The 19810-nt window shown below is 46.5% G+C and overlaps 1 protein-coding gene across 1 annotated transcript in view; it reads left to right on the forward strand.

The window, feature by feature from the left end:
• Window positions 1–9247: 9247 nt before the first annotated feature.
• Window positions 9248–19810, forward strand: part of XPO1 (exportin 1) — a 101648-nt gene continuing 91085 nt past the window's right edge. The window contains exon 1 of the mRNA XM_068232383.1: window positions 9248–9750. The gene's annotated coding sequence lies outside the window, so the exon portion shown is untranslated. The remainder of the gene's footprint in view (window positions 9751–19810) is intronic.

The raw sequence follows: 19810 nt of genomic DNA on the forward strand, positions 1-19810 counted from the left end.
ATAATTACCGACTTTTTCGAGCATTCACTGAAAAATTTTCCGAGTGTGATAAATGTTTGATAAAAGTGCGGTAAAACGGCCGATAAACAGTCGGTAATCATTCGGTAATGTTGCGGTAAATGTGTTAAGTGTTCGGTAATTGGTCGGTAACATGTGCGAAAATAAAGCTTTTTTGACCACTGTAGGGCAGGCCATATGCTTGCCACCCATTACACAGAAATGACCCAGGATAGCCTGTTACATTTAAAGTGGACCTGAACTCTTGCACAAGACAGAGGGAAAAACCTATAGAAAGGCACCCTGTGTGTATTTAGAGTGTTAAGCCTGTCTAATTCCTTCTCATCTGTGAATAATGACAACTGTAATTTGAGCTCTCAGCTGTGCCATCTTGGTGCCTCAGCAGAGCAGCTAATTTGTAAACACAGGATGTTAACAATATATCTGCTTTCATAAAAGCAGGAAGTAGGCACACTGGAGATTTATTGCAGGGTTTGTATCAGCTGTAACAAAGAAATATTTTTCTTTAAAGGTTATTATGCTGTTTGCTTATCTTTTAGAGCAGCGAGGAATTTCCTCCTCGGCATCTATAAAATCATATAAAAGACTGTCCGAGGTCTTAAAGTGCGCCTTGAGATGAGACACACTCGTCTTCTCTGCCTCCTATGTAAAAATGACATAAACTCAAGCAAACAAAGCTCAAAAGGCTCCATCCTAAAGTCCAACAGCAGAGAAGTGAAAACTATCACCTGCCCTCTATAGGTGATAAAAAATCCTTATTTATCACCAATTATCCGCACATTTATTCAATTAAGAATTTCTAAGTGGAGGACATATATATGTCACTTTTTACCGCACTCGGAAAATTAAGGAGATAAATCTTTGAGAATTACACAATGGTGATCTTTTGAGTGATATTTTGCACATACTATTTTACCGCATGCGGTAAGGCATTGTGAATAGAGCCCATTGAGTTTTAGAAAACGGGAGGACATGAAGGAGGCGACGGCATTGAGAGAGTCTGGGACACGAGCCGTTAAGGTGTCCAAGTCGGGTGCTGAAATGTAGATCTGGGTATCATCAGCGTATAGGTGATATTAGAAACCAAAGGAGCTGATGAACTTACCGAGACCATATGTGTAGATAGAGAAAAAGAGAGGTCCGAGGACTGAGCCTTGGGGAACTTCAACAGTGAGGGGACGTAGAGAGGAGGTGTTGCCGGAGTAAGCAACTCTGAAGGTCCTATCTGAGAGGTAGGAGGAAAACCAGGAGAGAGCAAGACCCTGAATGCCCATGGATGAGAAGATTTGGAGAAGTAGGGGGTGGTCCACAGTGTCAGAAGTGGAAGAGAGGTCTAGGAGGATAAAAATAGAGTAGAGGCCTTTACATTTAGCAGTCTCCAGGTCATTGGTTACTTTAAGTAGGGCAGTTTCAGTTGAGTGGCTGGGGCAGAATCCAGATCGGAGGTCATCAGAGAATTGGCAGTGAGGTGACGGACTAAGTCAGTGTAGACGTGGTGCTCAAGTAGTTTAGAAGCGAAGGGGAGGAGAGAAATGGGTCGGTGGTTGGGCAAGGAAGAGGGGTCAAGATAAGGTTTTTTTTCAGTATGAGCGTTATAAGGGCTTATTTGAAGGAGGATGGAACTACACCTCTGATGAGAGAAAGGTTGAAGAGAGTGGTTAAGGCAGGTGAGATGGTAGAGGATAAGTGAGTAATGAGGTGAGAGGGCATGTGGTCAAGGGGGCATGTAGTGGGACGTGATTTACAGACGAGAGAGGAGACAGTAAGTGAGGAGAAGGTTGTCAAGGAGAATGTAGGTGTGGAGTATGTAAGGAAAGAGGAGGCTGCTGGTGAAAGTTTTTACGGATGTTGGTGATTTTATCAATAAAGGAGACAAAGTCCTCGGCTTTATAGAGCACCAACATTTTCCGTAGCGCTGTACATAGTACAAAATAAATAGTGGGGGACACAGATCCATTAGAGATTCAAAACTCGGTAAAATTGGACAATCAACAATACACATACAGACACTGTTGGTAAGTGGTGTGATGCTGGGAACACAAGGTTCGTTTTTCAGCCATTTAGATGGCTCCATAGATAATTTCCGACATATCCGATCTCCCGCTTGATCGTTTCACCGCTTGATTTGTGATAGCAGTGAATAGAAAAAGATAAGAAAAACGAGCAGAAGAAAAGAAAATTGATTGCAGAATCAAGCAGCGAAACAATCAAACAGGAGAATGGAGCGGCAAAAACGAGCCGTGTATGCCCAGCACTAGACATTAACAACACTGGTGCATTCGTGGTTGGGGTGTCTTGGCACCCTATGGAAAAAGTACAGGAGACAAAAAAGGGAGCCCAATAGTGCAGTATGTCAATAATAGGTGTGTGGAGAAATCAATTGATTGAAAGGGCTACTCACAAAGGAGGGTTGCAAGGGGCAACCGACCACAGGAAGCAGGTGGAGACCATAAACCCGACTCCACTTGGGGTGGTCCTGGACGGACCTGGTTGCGGTCGTTCTCTTAGACGAAAAAGGATGGACAAAACATTAACCGTGGTAAAACAACGGGTGTTCTGTCACCACCCCTCGGACAAACATGTACGGGGGTATAACTATGCACAATAAGGGAAAGAGGCGCCCTGATTTGAATAAAAGATTTTAAAACCAGTTTAAAAACGAAAAATAAAAATGAGGTACCTTACCTCAATGCACGAAATCTCTTTAAACTTACAAAAGATTTTTATTTGAGCACAGGCAACGCGTTTCGCGGGTCTGAGCCCGCTTCCTCAGGCCAATACAGTGCCAAATGACAGAAATCATGTAGCATAGGAAGCTAGGCTCCCTATGCTACATGATTTCTGTCATTTGGCACTGTATTGCAATTACAATCAAGAAGTGCCTGACTCAACCAACGACCTTAATTATCACTACCCACACCTCACGTTTAGGAGGGAGCAACCCTAATTCACAATGAGAAATCAAGGATACAAAAATTAATTAGGTCAGTTGCTCATAGGTTTTGTGAAAAAAGTAGAAAAATTGGCTTTATTGAAATCGTTGTGCCATACACAGACCTAACCAATAAAAACAATTAAAATAGCCATATAGGAACTTCTAACACACTCACACTGTCCATACATGCCACCCCATTCATATCTCCCTACTGGTACCGGTACCAATTGTACTGTGGTCTTCAGAGAGGGGGAGATAGGGTATTGTGCTACATATGGGCAGTATGGTATGCGTTCATCCCGTGTGGTCTGCCACTTGCGTGTGGAGTGTATGTCTGGAGCGTTCTCACCACTTCAGCTGTCCACAGATTGATCGAATTGAGTGGTCCACTCCTCTCACGTTTTCCGTTTGGTCTTCAGTCGCGACCCTTTCTTGCCGTCAGGCCTTGTCCCCAGCTCTACCCGCCCTGCCGGACTGCACAGGCGGGGAGCTTTCTGACAATCCTGCTGTACGTTCGGCGATAGACTCCCCTGTATCACGCTGTTTGGCTGCAGTCACACACGGAGTTCCGGCTACGGAACTTGAACCCGCCCATCTACGCGTTGCGCCCGCCCACTTGCGAGCTTCGTCAGGATGTGCGCCGGTTGTACTTGGCCGGGCTGCGCTTTTGTTGTAGACGCATCCTAAGGGCAGTGAGGCACTTCCGCCTTCTTACTTCCGCCCATGGTAAGCGTCACCATGGCTCTCGTCATTATGACACATCAGCAGAGGTGCCGTCTATATGGAATTGTAGCATACTACACTTTGTCCAAATCTGCACACAGTTCTGGCTTCAGGCATACCTCACAAGTGCTCCTTCACAGGTGATGTTTCATCTCATATTCCAAGCATTTCATATATAGTGGAAACCCCTCTTAAAGAGGTATCATCCCTTTGTTGTACTTGTATGTAGGAGTATTTTCTTCTCCCAATTTTTACACATATATACAAGTCCAGGGCACTCTAATCATTGACACCAACTCTCCCCCATCTCCCCTATCGTTCTTTACTCACTGTAGATTTATCATTATGCAAGGAATGGGGCATAGTTCAATTCCATATTCATCCCTTCAGGGCTCATTGAGCCTAATAGATAAATCCATCGACTTTCTTGCTGCATTAGTGTTTTTCATCGATCTCCCCCTCTCCTATTTGCCTGGATATGACTTATGCCCATCACTTTTAGTCCATTGACTTCTCCATTATGCTCCAAGCAGAAATGCTCTGCCACTGAGCTTTTATACTGTCCATTTTCTTGCAATCCACTCTTTATATTGGATACGTGTTCCATTACGCGCGTTTTAAGTTTTCTTGTTGTCATCCCCACATATATATTGTGGCATGGGCATTAGAGTTGGGCCGAACGGTTCGCCGGCGAACCTGGTTCGCGCGAACCTAGGTGGTTCGCGTGCGGGTACCGCACGCGAACTTTATTGCGGAAAAGTTCGCCCCATTGCGGTTCGCCCCATAATGCACTGAGGGTCAACTTTGACCCTCTACATCACAGTCAGCAGGCCCAGTGTAGCCAATTAGGCTACACTAGCCCCTGGAGCCCCACCCCCCCTTATATAGGCAGGCAGCGGCGGCCGTGGCCACTCGTGTGCCTGCATTAGTTAGAGTAGGGCGAGCTACTGCAGTCTCTCATAGGGAAAGATTAGTTAGCCTTAGCTTGTCCCTGGCTGCATACCTGTTCATTGATCCTGCCACTGCATACCTGTTCAGTGATCCTGCCACTGCATACCTGTTCATTGATCCTGCCACTGCATACCTGTTCATTGATCCTGCCACTGCATACCTGTTCATTGATCCTGCCACTGCATACCTGTTCATTGATCCTGCCACTGCATACCTGTTCAGTGATCCTGCCACTGCATACCTGTTCATTGATCCTGCCACTGCATACCTGTTCTGTGAACCCACCACTGCATACCTGTACTGTTCAGTGGACCCGCCACTGTATACCTGTTTAGTGAACCCGCCACTGCATACCTGTTCTGTTCAGTGGACCCGCCACTGTATACCTGTTCAGTGGACCCGCCACTGCATACCTGTTCTGTTCAGTGAACCCGCCACTGCATACCTGTTCTGTTCAGTGGAGTTTGGTGTGTCAGTGTGAAGCAGTACCTTAATTACACTCCCTGATTGATGTATACACATGCAAGATGTTTTAAAGCACTTTAGGCCTGTCATTTAGCATTCAATGTGATTTCTGCCCTTAAAACGCTGCTTTGCGTCAAATCCAGATTTTTCCCGGTGACTTTTGGCGTGTATCCCACTCCGCCATGCCCCCCTCCAGGTGTTAGACCCCTTGAAACATCTTTTCCATCACTTTTGTGGCCAGCATAATTTTTTTTTTTTTTCAAAGTTCGCATCCCCATTGAAGTCTATTGCGGTTCGCGAACTTTAACGCGAACCGAACCTTCCGCGAAAGTTCGCGAACCCGGTTCGCGAACCTAAAATCGGAGGTTCGGCCCAACTCTAATGGGCATTCTAAGCGGTAGATGACCCACTCGGTGTCACAATTTATAAAACTTTTTATTGTCCAATGTTTCCTACCTGGGCATCAGTGAATGATTTAGAGGGCATCACTCTATCACAGGCAACACACTTACCACATTTGAACATACCCACGGTCCTACTTTTTCCCAACCAAGCTGTTTTTTCTGTGGGGATATATTGTGATTGGACCAGTGCGTCCCTTAGGTTTGGGGCTCTTTTAGCAACTAACAAGGGGCGATTTCCCACTATTTTATTAAGGACGGGGTCATTTTCCAGAATTGGCCAGTGTCTAGTGAGTATTTCACGGATCTTTCCCCAATTGGAGTTGTAGGGTGTGATAAAACGAGGAGGAGCCTCCTCTTTTCTCGAACCTTTTAGATGTTTCCCGTTTTTCTCCAACAAGTCCCCCCTCGGGCGCTCTAGGACTCTCTCAAGGCTGGCACATAGTGCTCCATGTTGGTACCCCCTCTCACGAAAACGATCATATAGTTCAAGAGATTCATGCGCAAAATCAGTCTCCGCTGAGCAGTTTCTGCGCAATCGCAGAAACTGGCCGTACGGTATTCCCGTCTTGAGATGCTGTGGATGATGGCTGGTGGCATGAAGGAGCGTGTTACCCACAGTGGGCTTGCGATACGTCGAGGTATGCACAACATCACCATCCCTACGGATCCGCAGATCCAAAAAGGACAGTTCTGTCCTGTTTGAGGTAAAGGTAAGTGTGATGTTGCGCGTATTATTATTCAAACGGCGCATAAATGCTTCAAGCTCCTGCTCACTCCCTCCCTCCCCACACCACCAGCACATCATTAATAAAACGCAGCCAGTCGTACATGCTGTTTATATTCTGGGAGAGGGTATACATCTTGGCGCTCCCATTAGCCTAGATGGAGACAGTCATAGGCAGGTGCGCAAGCCACCCCCATCGAAGTGCCGCGCACCTGCCTATAATGGGAGCTTCCAAACATGAAGCAGTTGTGCTCAAGCACAAATCGCATCGCATCCACAATGAAGGAGTTGTGGGTTTCAAAATCGGGATTTTCATCCTCCAGGAAGAACCGGACAGCCCCGATGCCAACCTCGTGGGGGATCGACGTGTACAAGCTCTCCACGTCAATCCCCACAAGGATGTCATCCGGGCCGAGTCTCAGCTCATTCAGCAATTTTAACACATCGGTGGAGTCCTGGACAAATGATGGAAGGGACATCACTAATCCTTTTAATTTTGTATCCAACCACTTGCCTATCTTCTCTGTGGGCCCACCTATAGCACTTACAATTGGGCGTCCAGGTGGTTTGTTGGCATTCTTATGGATTTTTGGGATTAGGTACACTGTATTGGCCTGAGGAAGCGGGCTCAGACCCGCGAAACGCGTTGCCTGTGCTCAAATAAAAATCTTTTGTAAGTTTACAGAGATTTCGCCATTGAGGTAAGATACCTCATTTTTCTTTTTCGTTTTTAAACTGGTTTTAAAAGCTTTTATTCAAATCAGGGCGCCTCTTTCCCTTATTGAACACTGGTGCATGTTCACATGGCCGTTTCCACGGCCGTGTGGGGCGTGCCGCCGCCCGGGGCGCTGCTGGGAGGGGGGCGCTGTGATGGAGGGGGCACCTACCTAACCTATACTGGGGCAGCTACCTATCTAACCTATCCTGGGGGGCACCTACCTATCTAACGTATCCTGGGGGGCACCTACCTAATCTAACCTATACTGGGGGGCACCTACCTAATCTAACCTATACTGGGGGGCACCTACCTAATCTAACCTATACTGGGGGGCAGCTACCTAATCTAACCTATACTGGGGGGCACCTACCTAATCTAACCTATACTGGGGGGCACCTACCTAATCTAACCTATAATGGGGGGGCACCTACCTAATCTAACCTATACTGGGGGCACCTACCTAATCTAACCTATACTGAGGGGGCAGCTACCTAATCTAACCTATACTGGGGGGCAACTACCTATCTAACCTATACTGGGGAGCAGCTACCTATCTAACCTATACTGGGGGCAGCTACCTATCTAACATATCCTAGGGGGCACCTACCTAATCTAACCTATACTGGGGGGCACCTACCTAATCTAACCTATACTGGGGGGCACCTACCTAATCTAACCTATACTGGGGGGCACCTACCTAATCTAACCTATACTGAGGGGGCACCTACCTAATCTAACCTATACTGGGGGGCAACTACCTATCTAACCTATACTGAGGGGCACCTACCTATCTAACCTATACTGGGGGAACCTACCTATCTAACCTATCCTGGGGGGCACCTACCTAATCTAACCTATACTGGGGGGCACCTACCTAATCTAACCTATACTGGGTGGCAGCTACCTAATCTAACCTATACTGGGGGGCAGCTACCTATCTAACCTATACTGGGGGGCAGCTACCTATCTAACCTATACTGGGGGGCAGCTACCTATCTAACCTATACTGGGGGCACCTACCTAACCTATACTGGGGGGCAGCTACCTATCTAACCTGGGGGGCAGCTACCTAATCTAACCTATACTGAGGGGGCAGCTACCTAATCTAACCTATACTGGGGGGCAGCTACCTATCTAACCTATACTGGGGGGCACCTTCCTAACCTATACTGGGGGGCAACTTCCAATCTAACCTATAGTGGGAGCATTAACCTACCTAGCTAGTCTATACAGGTGACAACTATACTGGCTACCTATATTGGAGGCACCTACCTAACTAACCTATACTGGGGGCATCTACCTATCTAACCTATGCGGGAGGGCAACTATTCTGGCTACCTATATTAGAGGCACCCACCTAGCTAACCTGTACTGGGGACACCTAACTATCTAACTTATACCGGGGACGCCTGCCTATCTAACCTATACTGTGGGCAACTATACTGGCTACCTATACTGGAGGCACCTACCTGGCTAACCTATACCGGAGGCAACTATACTGGCTCACCTATGCCTGGCTACCTATACTGGGGGGACCTATAGCTGGCTACCTATACTGGGGTACCTATTCTGGGGGAATCTATACTAAGTGCAACTAGACCTGGCTAACCTACACTGCGGGCACCCATACCTTGCTTCGGGGGAGGGCGCAATTTTTACACCCTCGCCCTGGGTGCATTTTAGCCTAGAAACTGCACTGCATGTTCACATGATAAAATTACATCAGAATAGGAAACACTAGGAGGTGGTCCCAGCCCTTGCGAGCTTACGATCTACTCTACAGGCTAGTGTAGACATCAGCAAAGGATGTTTTGTTTACTATCATTCAACAGTTTTCACAGTCGAGTTCATATCTCCAGATCCACCTAGGCAACACATCCGACCAGATTTAGCTAGGAGTAGAGCAGAAGGAACAGGTGCCCTGCAGTAATATGGGACAAATAGCTGGCAGCTTGACCATCCCAGGCGAAGGGTCCTTGTTATCACTGCTGAGTGCTGAACACACTCCTATATCACAAGGCGCCAAAGCTTCGCAGCAACAGCAGCCCAGAGCGAACTGTGGCGGGGAAAAGGTCCTGTCTCCACGGCAACCAAACCTCCCCCCCCCCTGACTGGCATCCCCCTTTGGCCAACCAGCACCTCGCAGCCTGTCCACTACGTCACCTCAGCCCCTCACTACAGTCGCTTCGCGGCGATGAGCTAAAATAAAAAAATGAAAAAACAGGGCAAAAAGGGGCGTTCACTCGCACTTCGTTGACAGGCATACCCGCCGACGAACCAGCACACTCCAGGGCAGCCTCTCAGCCAATGGGAGCCGAGAGAGGGTGGAGTTACGCAGGTTTCCAAACGCTCGGCGGCGCCATGGGCTTGAGAACTAAACGGAGATGGAACGTCCCAGTCTGAACCGGTTTCAGCCGGTTGCGAGTGTGTGGCACTAGAGTAGAAGCAGCGCCTCTTTCAGCGCGCCTGTCCGCTACACAGCGCCTGAAGCACGGCGAGTCCACTGAAAACACGGCTTACCTCACAGCTTACTTCCCGGGAAACCTGCTTTCCAATGTGCCAGGGCCCCCCGCCCGGAGACAGTCTCACCAGCCATTCATTAGACTAGTATTGACTGTTTGTGTGCCGTGTGAGGCCTAGGCCCGGAAACTCCTCACTTCCTCCCCCCTCCCCATTCATTGAAAGACGATCATAAAGGCGCCGTACACAGAGGGCTCCCGCCTGAGGCCTTTTCTATGTGAAGCCGTCGCCTCTGGATTTCCACCACTTTCTACTCCGTGCCGAGCGCTGAGGAGGAGGCCGCCCGCTCTCGGTAAGTGGCTGCTGCAGACTGGGCGAGGGCATGCTGGGAGTTGTAGTCCCTCTGACGACTTTTTAACCAGTTACGTTCTATGATAGCCTGGAGTTATATATCATACTGTGTTATGGGGGGCCGAGTGTACGTGACTGGAGCGGGGGGGGGGGGGGGGGGGGGTGTGCCGAGCCCCACGTGGTGGCTGCGGGCTGGCCGTGACTGTGTGTTGGGGGCTTCTGCTGCTTTTCCCTCCAGCGAGTGGGAGGTAGGCCGAGGTTATTGTCCAGCAGGCCTCTGGCTTTCAAGGAACTCGCGTAAGAGTCGGTCCCGCGCAGAGGGGAGCACATTGGGCTCCCGTGTTGTTGGCGGCGGAGTGGAAATTTCCAGAAATGTTTCAGTGTGTGAGGAGAGCTCCGTCACGTGCCGAGAGGGCGGGGCAGGGAGAGGCTGCTGTGTGCGCGAACTGCGAGGGAGACGCACAGACCAGCGCTGCTGCTACCTGCGGCACAGAGGGGCTCACGTGCCCTGCAGATGAGGCCTACTCTATAAACATCCGCGATCAGCACCTGTCATAGAGCTGCCTGATTCTCTGTATGGACTGGAAGGTGGCCATAGCCAGCGAGGGAATAAAAGTGACCTTTTAGTAAACATGGATAACGTGGACTGGTTGCATATCTACATAGTCCCTTATCTACATAGATTTCACTACAGTGCTAAGCCATGTCCAGGAAAATATGTTGATTAGTCCCTTTGCTTAGTGTCCAGAGGAAATCTTCCACTCTACCTATCAAGTGTGTCTGTTGGCCCTTACAATTGACAGCTTTACTGACCAATATGAGAGTTAACTGGGACTGTGTACAATTGTGGTACTGTAGTGCCATGCCCTGAGAAATATGCTAATTAGTGCATTTGCTTAGTGTCTTGAGGGAATCTCCTACTTATCAAGCTTGTCTGTTGGCCCTTCCATATGACAGCTTTGCTGACCAATAGGAGAGTGTCTCCTGGCGCGACTGTATATTTACATGATTGATCTTAATTACTTCACACATCAGAGGCTCAAACCCATTGACTATTGTTTGCTTTGGCTGATGTATCTCTGTGGATTTGATAACCACACCAAGAGGAGTATTCTTTATCAGTCCTTGCAGCACATTGAATTGACTTTGGACAGGCAGGTTTGAACTAGTTTATTATTACAGTAATGCTGACCACGCGCACGATGGTTGATATTCTCAAGTGGTGTTGTTCTCAGGAGTAAATGAGCAGTAAAGTTTTATTTATAACACTTAACTTGGGTTTGATTATATATAGCAAACTTACTGTTTTCATCAGCACTTGATTTCACATGCAGACTTAACACTGCAAAAGCTTCATTGCACAAATTGCGTCTTATGCTGTGTACCCACGTGGTGATTTTCTCGACTGACTTTTTTAAATTTTTTATTTATTGGTGAGCAACAGTTTCCAGGATCTTGCGTCTTAGGAACAATCGCACGATCACACAAGCATCACTTAGTGTCATGCAACGGTAACCGTCACTGCGGATCATCTTTAAGATCCCCCGACAACTCTGCGCAAAGTTACTGCGATTGGTTGACTTCCTGTTCGCACCTGTAGTGTGTAGGAAAAGGCACCACTTAAAGAATACATTCAGGGAAAAAAAAAAAACAAACCAACTCCACTTTACCTGGGGCTGCCTCCAGCCCCTGGCAGCCGTCCTGTGCCCTTGCCGCAGCTACGATGGCTCCCGGTCTTCTCCGCTGCAGAAGCCGACCTTGTCGGATCGGTTTCTTATGCGCTCCACCGCAGATGTCTTCAGGACTGTACTGCACAGACACAGTAGTTCTGCACCTGCGCAGTGCAGTCCTGATGACGTCATCGGTACTGGGGAGAAAACCCGGAGCTGCGCCAAGGGCACAGGACAGCTGCCAGGGGCTGGAGGAAGCCCCAGGTAAGTGTATTCTTTTGTTTGTTTTTTTCTGGACGTATCCTTTAATGACCGCTGTCAAGGGGCCGTCGCTGGACTATTTGGGTGGTGAGTATGAGGCTTTAGGACTGTTTCTATGCACATTATTACTCCAAGCGAACTACCTTTTTTTCAGTCCTCTAGTCTTGTGAATAGGAAGATCATAGTTTTGCATTAGTTTGCAGGTACCAATAATGAATCAATATTTTGTATACCAAAATGACAGCGCTAGTCTTCTAGGGTACCCATCAGGAAACCTCCATAGGGAAATTCCGCTAAGTGATTGGGTGGACAGGCCCCTCTCGAGCTGCTGGGTTTCAGATAGTTTGTAGTAAACTATGCCCACACTATTTGGCTAATCACAAGATTTGTGCTGTAGAGGGTGCTGTGATTGGAGAGCTGTTTCCTGCTGGGTCACCTAAAGTAGACTAGTGCCTGAAATTATGTCGTTTCCCAAGAAATCTGTAAAGGATACACAAATTACCAGGTCAGAAATCCTTCACCGGTAGAAAATCACTGAACCAACATAACACTTCCTATAATTTTGCTAATACATTCTACAGTACTTTTATTTGCAGATCAAATTTAACAAAATTAGTTTATTTGGAACACTCAACAGCACCCATCATGTCATTGTAGTCTTAATTCAGGCCTTCTTTTTTATGCTATTCAGCATTGTCTGTTTAGCTGTTAAATCTACCATTCTTCCCTTTCTTAATTGAAATAGCAGTTGTGTAAAAGAAAGATGTTCTTACATCTTGCAATGTATGGGCAGATCGACCAAGAGGCAGGCCAATTCATGATCGATTGCAGCATGAAATCTTTCAGGAATTGTCCTTGTGATACCACCTCCATCGCTGTGGCCCCCCAGCTTCTAAAGTACCTTGCGTAACTGCTGCAAGTGTCCAGCTGTGCTTCATGTGACTACTGCTGTATGGCATGCGGGTGATGTAACACGCTATGCGGCAGCAGCCACGGGTGGTGCCAATGCAGGAGATGGAAGCCTGCACACTAGTGGCAACAATGGACAGGTAAATTATTTTAATGAGGGGGTGCACATTTACATTTGGGCACAGCTGACGGTTGTTGCGTCTATCACTTGGCATGGTATCGCATGCCGTTACCGCCACACACCCAATCAACCACATTGATCTGAGCTTTTCCAGCACGATTGATCAATACATGTATCAGTTATTGATCAGTTGTATGCTGCGGCCAGGGCTGTGGAGTCGGAGCCTTTTTGGGTACCTGGAGTTGAGGTTTCATAACCTGAATTGGATGATTTTTGTACCATCTCTGCAGCTCTGGTAAGTATTAAGGTGGCCACACACCATACAATTTTTTAAATATCTGTTCAATTTAAGAATTGCAATAAATTTTTCAGACTGGTTGTAACATTCCAAAAATATGACCAATGTACCACACACCTGTTACATTTTTCCCCAATTGTGATAAAAACAGGGCTGTGGGGTCGTAGTCAGGGCAATTTTGGGCACCCGGAGTTGGAGTTGGAGTCGTGGTTTCAGAAATTGAGGAGTCGGGAGTCTGAGTCGCATGATTTTTGTATAAAATCCACAGCCCTGTTAAGTATTAGACTAAGGAGTCGGTGTCAGAGCAATTTTGGGTACCCGGAGTTGGAGTCGTGGTTTCAGAAACTGAGGAGTTGGAAGATTTTTGTACCGACTCCACAGCCCTGGATAAAAATGATTGGAAACTCTGACAAAATTGCTAGGGTGTGGTATATTAATAAATTGACAATCTAACACACACCATACAATCTTTAGAGAAATTGAAGAAAAATATCTGGCATTCCGGAGAGAGAAAAAACAGGAAATCCGATCGATCGAATTTTTCAGTCGAATGAAAAAAAGCTTTCGATTCTTTCGGGAGATCCGATCGGTTTTATCAAATTGCTGTAAAATCGGATCATTTTATTGTATCGTGTGTGGCCACCTTTAGACTAAGAAGTCACCACCTCCAGTGTTGGAGTGTTGGAACATTTGTTTTGGTCCCTTAACCTTCCTGGCGGTAAGCCCGAACTGAGTTCGGGCTATGCCGCCGGAAGGCACCGCTCAGGCCCCGCTGGGCCGATTTGCATAATTTTTTTTTTGCTGCACGCAGCTAGCACTTTGCTAGCTGCGTGCAGTGCCCGATCGCCGCCGCTACCCGCCGATCCGCCGCAATTCCTCTCGCCGCGGCCGCCCCCCCCCCCCCCCAGACCCCGTGCGCTGCCTGGCCAATCAGTGCCAGGCAGCGCTATGGGGCAGATCGGAGTCCCCTCTGACGGCACGACGTCGATGACGTCATCCCGCCCGTCGCCATGGCGACGGGGGAAGCCCTCCAGGAGATCCCGTTCTGGGGGGATGCCGCTGGGGGCTGGGGGGATGCCGCTGAGCAGCGGCTATCATGTAGCGAGACTTTGTCTCGCTACATGAAAAAAATTTAAAAAAAAAGATTTGCTGCCCCCTGGCGATTTTTTTGCAAACCGCCAGGAGGGTTAAAGAGAATCTGTATTGTTAAAATCGCACAAAAGTAAACATACCAGTGCGTTAGGGGACATCTCCTATTACCCTCTGTCACAATTTCGCCGCTCCTCGCCGCATTTAAAAGTGGTTAAAAACAGTTTTAAAAAGTTTGTTTATAAACAAACAAAATGGCCACCAAAACAGGAAGTAGGTTGATGTACAGTATGTCCACACATAGAAAATACATTCATACACAAGCAGGCTGTGTGCACCCTTCCTTTTGAATCTCAAGAGATCATTTGTGTGTTTCTTTCCCCCTTCAGCTCTCATGCACTGAAGTTTCAGGCTGCTCGTTTCTTCATGCAAACAGCTTTGCCTTTGTCTGTAATTCCTCCATATGTGAAAGCCCAGCCAGCTCAGAGGACGATTTATCCAGCTTGTAAAAGAGAAGAGAGAAGCTGCCCTAATCTAAATAATACACAGGCAGTGTGCATAGAGGGGCCTGGAAGGGGGGAGTTCATAGCAGAACCACAACACTGAAGAACTTGGCAGCCTTCCAGACACAGGCCGACAAGTCTGACAGGGGAAAGATACATTGATTTATTACAGAGACTGTGATAGTAGAAAGTGCTGCAGTAAGCCAGAACACATTAGAATAGCTTTTGGAACTTGTAGGATGATAAAAAACAGGATGCCATTTTTGTTACGGAGTCTCTTTAACAATCTGCCAGATCAGTTGGAAAGTGTGACAAGTCACCCTCCATTGAATATATATGCATTTCCCTGCCAGATGTTATCTTTGCCCCTGAAGACTTTCAATCAGCTGGCCTCCAGTGTGTAGGCTCCCCCCCCCCCCCCAATGCCATTTTTTTCTTACAAAAACAAACTAACCCTTCACAGTAGGTGACAATTTGGAGGGGGTGGAGGCAGCATTAGCCCATACGTGTCGTGTCACCTCTGTCCCGTGGGCTAAACCTGGCCTACTGAACCAGCAAATTTGTTCTGGATTTCCCCTTTAGATTGTAAGCATTTGGCAAGGTGTCCAACCCCCCCGCCATGCATTTTATACCTGGTTTTGTGTATGACATAGTGCAATCTCTGACACCCTATGTTAAATACCTGAACTCAGCACATCCTCTCTGCTCTAAAAGATACGCAGCAGCATAATAATCTTTAATCCCCTTGGCGTTATGATTCTTTCCAGTGCAATTTTTTTTGCATCCTTTCAGACCCTAAAACCTGGAAAAAAAAATCATGCTGCATGGGAGATCTGCAGAAGTTATTCAATCACTCACTTCCCTGGCTCCAGCGCTGTAGTTATGCTTCCATCCTCCGGGTGGCGCTGCAACTCTAAAGTGAAATTGCTCACTGTCGTCGCAATATCACCAGCAGGAAGCAGAGCCCTGGAGGAGAGGAAGAATGCCGGCCTACGGCGGGATCCCCGGGAGGTATGTAGAAACGCTCCTGCTGCGTGCATTGCTCTGCATTCAGCCTCCGGCGGCTACCCTGAACAGAGGTCGGGATCACCGCTCTTAGCTGCGTTTTTCTGCCACGACCCTAGCTTGGAATAACCGCCAAGGAGGTTAACCCATTCGCGTTCCGTCGTTTTCACTTGAGAAATGTTCACCTCCCATTCATTGATTAGCCTATAACTTTATCACTACTTATCACAATGAACTGATCTATATCTTGTTTTTTCCGCCACCAATTAGGCTTTCTTTGGGGGGTACATTTTGCTAAGAGCCACTTTACTGAAAATGCATTTTAACAGGAAGAATAAGAAAAAACGAAAAAAATCATTATTTCTCAGTTTTCAGCCATTATAGTTTTAAAATAATACATGCCTCCATAATTAAAACTCACGTATTGTATTTGCCCATATGTCCCGGTTATTACACCGTTAAAATTATGTCCCTATCACAATGTATGGCGACAATATTTTATTTGGAAATAAAGGTGCATTTTTTCCGTTTTGCATCTATCACTATTTACAAATTTAACCACTTCCCAACTGAGGGGTTTTACCCCTTGACCACCAGAGCAATTTTCACCTTTCAGCGCTCCTTCCATTCATTCGTCTATAACTTTATCATTACTTATCGCAATGAAATGAACTATATCTTGTTTTTTTCGCCACCAATTAGGCTTTCTTTAGGTGGGATATTATGCAAAGAATTATTTTTAAGGCCTCGTTCAGACTATACGCGCTGCCGTGCGCATTTTGGCAGCGCGTATAGTGTGCGACACGCAAGAACGGTAGAAGGGCATAGACAGCCCTTCTACCGTTCCCATCATATGCGCTGCGTGCAGCAGTCCCCGTATTTTTAAGGTCAGATATACATATCTGATTGTGACTGTATATATGATGTGTACACAGGAATCTCTTATATATACTGAATAACATCTATGCTGTAAGAATAAAGCCTGATGTGTAGCTGTGTCACTAATAGAGATGGTCAACGAGATGGAAATAATTCTGCATTGATGCTGATTTATGCAAATGTATGCACTCCCTTTGCTGATGAAATCAAATAATGTGATATGTTATTAAAATTTGGTTTGGTGACTACAAATTAAAGGGTAACTGAAACGGATGAAAAGTAAAGTTTTATACATACCTGGGGCTTCCTCCAGCCCCCTTCAGGCTAATCAGTCCCTCGCTGTCCTCCACCACCCGGATCTTCTGCTACGAGTCCTGGTAATTCAGCCAGTCAGCGCTGTCCGGCCGCATGCCGCTCCCACAGCCAGGAACATTCTGCACCTGCGCAATAGTGCTGCACAGGTGTAGTATGCTCCTGGCGGCGGAGTGTGTGCATGCGCACTACGCCTGACTGGCTCAAGTACCTGGACTCATAGCAGAAGATCCAGGTGGTGGAGGAGGACATAGAGGGACTGATTATCCTGAAGGCGGCTGGAGGAAGCCCCAGGTATGTATAAAACTTTAATTTCATCTGTCTCAGGTTTACTTTGTTACACAGTAGTACTATAATCTACATATGCACTCCCCACAGAGCTGCAGGGAATCCACTGAGAATGCTGTGCACATTGAACACAGAGGTGTTGTCTGTTTACAATCTCCTCATTTCCCTGCAGAGTACCTGCACATCATTCTTACATGTACCCACACTTACAGTGCCTAGGGCCTGATAGATGTTCTTTGTTCCGGTTTGTACCTTTTACAAGTACTCTTACCAAGGACTAGTTTTAGTCTAAAGGGAATAAATATAGTAGTCTACATATCCTTCTCACTTCAGTTGTCTTGTAAAATTCCTAAGCGTTGGCAGTTATGAGACGAATTTCATGTTACATACTTTTAATCAACAAAATTGTAATATGCAAATTAGAGGAGTCGGAGTCGGTGGAATCCTAAACTGAGGAGTCGGAGTCGGTGGATTTTTGGACCGACTCCACAGCCCTGGATCGTACGCGTTGCGTTCTGATCGCACATCCATCTGCGCTAAATGATGTGAACGAGGCCTTAAAGAGAATCTGTATTGTTAATATCGCACAAAAGTAAAAATACCAGTGCGTTAGGGGACATCTCCTATAACCCTCTGTCACAATTTCGCCGCTCCCCGCCGCATTAAAAGTGGTTAAAAACAGTTTTAAAAAGTTTGTTTATAAACAAACAAAATGGCCACCAAAACAGGAAATAGGTTGATGTACAGTATGTCCACACATAGAAAATGCATCCATACACAAGCAGGCTGTATACAGCCTTCCTTTTGAATCTCAAGAGATCATTTGTGTTTCTTTCCCCCTGCAGCTCTCTTCCACTGAAGTGTCAGGCTGTTTCTTCCTGCAGAGTGCAGACAGCTCTGCCTGTTTGTAATTCTTCAGTATGTGAAAGCCCAGCCAGCTCAGAGAACGATTTATCCAGCTTGTAAAAGATAAGAGAGAAGCTGCTCTAATCCTAAATAATACACAGGCAGTGTGCATAGAGGGGCCTGGAAGGGGGAGTTCATAGCAGAACCACAACACTGAAGAACTTGGCAGCCTTCCAGACACAGGCCTGACAAGTCTGACAAGAGTGAGATAAGTTGATTTATTACAGAGACTGTGATAGTACAAAGTGCTGCAGTAAGCCAGAACACATTATAATAGCTTTTGGAACTTGTAGGATGATAAAAAACAGGATGCAATTTTTGTTACGGAGTCTCTTTAATGGGAAAATAGGAAAAAATGTGGGAAAAAATTAATTATTTTTCAGTTTTCGGCCTTTATAGTTTTTAAATAATGCATGCTACTGTAATTAAAACCCATTAAATGTATTTGCCCATTTGTCCCGGTTATAAAACCGTTTAATTTATGTCCCTATCACAATGTTTGGCGCCAATATTTTAATTGGAAATAAAGGTGCATTTTTTTCAGTTTTGCGTCCATCCCTAATTACAAGCCCATAGTTTATAAAGTAAGTGTTATACCCTCTTGACATAAATATATAAAAAGTTCAGTCCCTAAGGTAACTATTTATGTATTTATTTTTTTTTTAATTTTTTTAATTTTTTTTAATTACAAAAAAAAAAAATTGGGGAGTGTGGGAGGTAAGGAGTTAATTTTTTGTGTAACACTAATTTATTTCTATGTAAAAAGTTCTTTAGGGTGTAATTTACTATTTGGCCACAAGATGGCAACAGTAACTTTTTGTTTAATACAACCTGCAAGCGTCCTTCCGGACCCTTGCAGGAAGTACTAGGAGGCTGAGAGTTTTTTTTTTTTCCACGATGATCGCGCTGCTCAGCGGAGCAGCAGCGGATCATTGCGGGGCTTAGATCAATGAACGGGAATGGATTTTCCTGTTCATTGAGCGGCGGGCGGCGTGTTTCCCGGCGGGAGTGCGCGCGGGCAGCGGCGGGAGCGCAGAAAGTACGGATTTCTCCGTCCCTGGGGCTTAAAGGATGGAGTAAGGGACAAATTCGTATGCGTGGGGGTAAAGTGGTTAAAATAAAAAAATCTAGAAATATATCATCTTTAGGCCTCGTTCACATCATTTAGCGCAGATGGCTGTGCGATTAGAACGCAACGCGTCCGATCGCACGCCATCTGCGCTCCTATGCGCTGCGCTGCAGATCCCATTCATTACAATGAATGGGATCTGCGCTGCGATTCCCAAAAATGCGTGCAGCACGCGATAGCGCAATCGCGCTGCCACGCAGCGCATATGATGGGAACGGTAGAAGGGCTGTCTATGCCCTTCTACCGTTTTTGCGTGTCGCACACTATACGTGCTGCCAAAATGCGCACGGCAGCGCGTATAGTCTGAACGAGGCCTTACATTGATATTTAAAAAGTTTAGACCCTTAGGTAAATATTTACATTTTTTTTTTTTTTTATTAACAGCCAGAAAAGGCACAGCTTCCTAGAGAAGCTGTCGCTTTTTCAGCGGGGGAGAGGAATCAGTGATCGGGCACCATAGCCCGATTCACTGATTGCGGGGCGCGCGCGTGCATGATCGGCCGCGGGAGCGCGCATGGTTCCTGGACGTAGTTTCTACGTCCAGGAACCAAAATAGGTTAAACAAGAAACATTTCTTGCAGCTGACATCCAATAAATCTCCACTGTTTCTACTTCCTGATTTATAGAAGCAGACATTAACATCCTGTGCTTTCAAATGAGCTTATCTGCTGTGGCAGTTAGGTGACAAAGG

This window comes from Hyperolius riggenbachi, chromosome 4, assembly GCF_040937935.1.
Source record: "Hyperolius riggenbachi isolate aHypRig1 chromosome 4, aHypRig1.pri, whole genome shotgun sequence".
Taxonomy (NCBI): domain Eukaryota; kingdom Metazoa; phylum Chordata; class Amphibia; order Anura; family Hyperoliidae; genus Hyperolius; species Hyperolius riggenbachi.